The sequence below is a fragment of the Dromiciops gliroides genome, chromosome 3, assembly GCF_019393635.1.
Source record: "Dromiciops gliroides isolate mDroGli1 chromosome 3, mDroGli1.pri, whole genome shotgun sequence".
NCBI classification, from domain to species: domain Eukaryota; kingdom Metazoa; phylum Chordata; class Mammalia; order Microbiotheria; family Microbiotheriidae; genus Dromiciops; species Dromiciops gliroides.
The window spans coordinates 654,801,939-654,806,278 of record NC_057863.1 but is presented as its reverse complement, the minus strand read 5'-3'; the positions used below and the strand labels follow the sequence as shown (position 1 = coordinate 654,806,278).

Here is a 4,340-nt window from a genome sequence, read left to right as displayed (position 1 = left end):
ATGCGGGCCTCAGAGCAAATGACCTCTGAGAGCCTTTCCATGTCTGACATTCTATGGTTTGTGCATTGTATGATACTCTAAGCTTTTCAGCAGCATCTCACTTTTTTATCCTGGCTTCATAGATAGTATAAATGATGAAGTCTGTCTACATGTATATACATAGTTTCTTCTGGAGGTAATTAATCTTTGCAATAAGTTATTATTAATGTGTTTGCACATTATCTTCCTCAGTGAGATTTTCAGGGTAGGCTCCTCTCTAGAATATTTATCCTGATGAAAATTTTTATTTCATCCCAAGAGGATGCTAAAGAACTTTCATTTGTATATTCAATATTTGAATTATCAGAGACCATAGCTGACTCATCAAGTTGAAAATAACTCTTTGAATTTTCTTTCCAATGAAGATCTGGAAGTCGCTGAGAATGGAAGTTGCTGTCCTGGCTACAACCACAGCCACCTCCATCACCACCAGCTAGAGCTGCCACCCTGCCCACCTGCCTGCCAGCCTGCAGAAAGATCTTCCCACACCATCGACTTTGACAGTTTGTTTCTGCACCCTTGAAGGCCCAGGACAGCTTCCAACATGGCCACCTCAGCCAACTACCTCCTGAAAAAAAATATCAAGCAGATGTACCTGAACCATGTACGTTTGGATTGATTGTACCGGTGAGGGACAGCGCTGTAGAACTCGAACCCTAGACAGTGAACCGAAGAGCATTGATGAACTACCTGAATGGGATTTTGATGGCTCCAGCACTTTTCAGTCTGAAGGCTCTAACAGTGATATGGACCTTATTTCTGTTGATCTGTTCTGAGACCCCTTCAGAGGGGACCCCAACAGACTGCTTCTTTGTGAAGTTTTCATGAATAATTGCAAGCCTGAAGAGACGACCACTTTGAGGCATATCTTTAAAAGGATAATGGATATGGTGACCAAGCAGAAACCCTGGTTTGGTAGGGAGCAAGAGTATACTCTCATGGGAACAGATGGACACCCTTTTCATTGGCCTTCCAATGGTTTGTTTTCCCTGGGCCCCAGGGTCCCTCTCAATGTGATGTGGGAGCTGACCAAGCCTATGGAAGAGATAGAGCTGAAGCTCCTTACAATACTTGCATATATGCTGGAGTCAAAAGTGGTAGGGGGGACCGATGCTGAAGTAATGCCTGCTCAGTGGGTTTTCCAGATAGGACCATATGAAGGGATAGAAATATGGGGGGTCACCTCTGCATTGTCACTTCATCCTCCTTCAAGTGTGTGAAGGTTTTGGGATGACTGGGACATTTGACCCCAAGCCAATCCATGGAAACTAGAATGGAACTGGCTGCCCTACTGACTTCAGCATCAAGGCCAGGCCAGAAGAGAATGGTCTAAAGTTTGTTGAAGAAGCCGTCGAGAGACTTAAGTAAGCAACACAATTATCACATCTGAGCCTCAGACCCCAAAAGGGGGTCGGGATGATGCCCATCACCTGACTGGTTTCCATGAGACCTCCAACATCAATGAGTTCTCTGCTGGCAGAGCCAACTATGACACCAGCATCTGAATTCCCAGGATGGTTGGGCAGGACAAGAAGAGCTACTTTGAAGATCGCCACCCCTCTGCCAACTGTGACCCTTACTCAGTGACAGAGGCCTTTGTCTGTACCTGTCTCCTCAATGAGACAGGAGAAGAATCCTTTCAGTATAAAAACTAAATGGACTAGACCTACAGATACCTTCTGTATCCCCCACCCCATAACCCTTTTCTCATGCCCTCTTCTACCTCACCTCTCCCCTCCAAGCAAACAAAGAATTCCCATTTGTCCTTTATTTTTCTGTGATAATGACATAGCCGTGGTATTCTTGTGGATTGTATGTTGTTGCTGTATCCGGAGTCAAGAAACCAATTCACCATTTTGGTCATCATCATTATCTTCGACCCCGAAATCCATGTGAGACTTTAATTATTGGAACATCGTCTTTCAGTCCTTGTGGGACTAGGAATCGATATCTTCCTGAGTCTGACCATGAGCACGTGGTAGAGTGTCCTGGGAAAGGCTGGGAGAAGGACTTTGGCAAGGGCCCAGGTACTATTCTGGTGATTTAAGTTCCTTCCCCAGGAGGACAGGTGGAGTGGACACACCCCACCGAGCTGACTTTGAGCCTAACTCGGCACACCTGCCGGTCTGCACCACTTCTGCCTGCAACTGTCATGAAGTTTGGCCACGATTTATCCTCCCTTACCATGTAGAGACTTTCTTCCCTCTTCTTTGGTGGCAACTTCTTGTAATCATCTCAGATGCCATAGGATGAACAGAGTATGGGATTTGGCCTCGATATCTCTTGGCAGATAGGTGAGGCAGATTCTTCCATTTCTCCTAATGGCATGGGGGTGGATAATGAGGCAAATGATACAAAGAATGATGAAACTAGGTTAGGAATCTTTTTCTCAGACAGTATCACAATGGTCTCAGCCCTGTCTTAAAGAAGGCCATATTGGCACAACCTCTGCACGCCTTTACCGATGCCTTAAGTGGACGTCCACTTTTCTTAACACTTATGACAGCGGAGGTCAGTCGGACAGCTTTGCTTTGAGTTCGTCTTTGCGTTGCAATTCAACCCATAACTAGGACTCTGAAATTCTGAAGTCGAATCTCCCCCAACAGGAGAGGGAATGAAATGATCTCAAGAAAAATAATAATCATCACATGGAGAGAAGAAGAAGAAGAAGAAAGGATTGGAAGAAGAAGAGGGAGAACAAGTAGAAGGAAGAAGAGCTTCTAATTTTGTTTTGACTGTATCTGAGATGCATATGTAAAAACTGGACAACGTCTAATTGTGAAATCTCTAAAAGATTCTGACTTTCATTGGATAGGTAATAAACATTTTTATTGATAGTGTTGAGTTCTGTTTTATCTCCTTCTTTCCCTCCCTGTGCTCCCCCATCAGTGATTCCACAGGCATTCAGATGTAGGTTCTACACCTCGGATAATGGAAAACATTAGTACCTTTATCATTGTTCAGAGGAGCAAAATGAAAGAAAGTGAGAAAGAGCCTGCTTCAGTGTGTTGCATCCATAGCAGTTCTTTCTTTGGAGGGGTATAGTCAGTTTCCTCCATAGTCCCCTGGGATTTTGTTGCCTCCTTGTCTTGTTGAGAACAGTTGAGTCAGCCAGTGTTGTTCATCCAACAATATAGCTGTCTCTGTGCACCACGTTCTCTTCACTGTCCATCTGTTCATTCCTTGTTGTCATTCTTTTACTGTGGAGGAACCTGAGGCAATCAGGGGAAGTGACTGGTCCAGGGTCACACAGCTAGTGGTGTCTGAAGCCAGACTTGACCATGGCTCTTCCTGGTCCAGGCCCAGGATTCTGTTCTGAGTCTCCAGGTTCCTCCATGGCAGGCAAAAAAGGGATTAACAGAAAAACCTGAGACCCAAGCTCTAATTTAGGTATGAGCTCTAAAAGGGACTGAGACCCCGTTAATGGGTAACTCCAGACTTGAGTCTTCATTAATACAAGTCAGGGCCTAGGTTCTCATTTCCCACATTACTCAGCATCCCTAACAAGTACAGAAAGAGGCAGGTCATGTGCAGAAAAGATCAAATTTGTCCCCAGATTCACCTTATGACTGGTAAACCCCTAAAACACACCTCCACAGGAAAAGGCCCCCCACCTCTGGGGTGGGCTCAAGCCTCGAGGAGCTCCAATTAGGATAAGCCCACCCCTGTACCTCCCTCAAGTGGAGATTATTATAATGAGACTGATAATCAATTTATCCACACTATAAATAGAACTCTTTTCTTTCCCTATTCCAGAGACACCTTCATGATACTCTCTCCCTGTGTTCACTCACACGATTGCAATAAAATTTGGGAAACTGTGTCACTGAGTCTTATAATTCTTTTGGGAGGACTGATGAGCAATTTGACCCTAAATTCCATCCCACACCACTTGGGGGAGCACCCCTGCTTCCCCCAAGAAAACTCGTGGGAGGATTTCCAAGGGACTTTCAGAGGACGGATCCTGTGCCTTTAAGAGGTCAGCTGTTAGCCTCTGCCTTAGTTTCCCTGTCTGGGAGAAGGAGGTGACAAGGTGAAATTTAGATGAATGAGCACTTATTAGGCGCCTACTGTGTGAGGGGAGGCCACACCCTCCAGGAGCTTACCCTCCAAAGCAGGGACCAGAAGGGGTGGGGGGAGCACACCCCTTTCTCCTGCCATGGGGAGAATGACATCACAAGCCTTCTCTCTGCCCCCAACCACAAAGGCACTGAGGAAGAAGCGCCCCTGCCCCATGACGCCTCCGCCTTGACGTCACGCCATCCAGGCACCTCCTCCTGGGCCCCCACCTCGCCAGAGGT

The 4,340-nt window shown here is 46.0% G+C and overlaps 1 pseudogene; it reads left to right on the top strand.

The window, feature by feature from the left end:
* The first annotated feature begins 577 nt into the window (after positions 1-577).
* On the top strand, positions 578-1,694 carry LOC122750202 (annotated as a pseudogene).
* Positions 1,695-4,340: the final 2,646 nt, after the last annotated feature.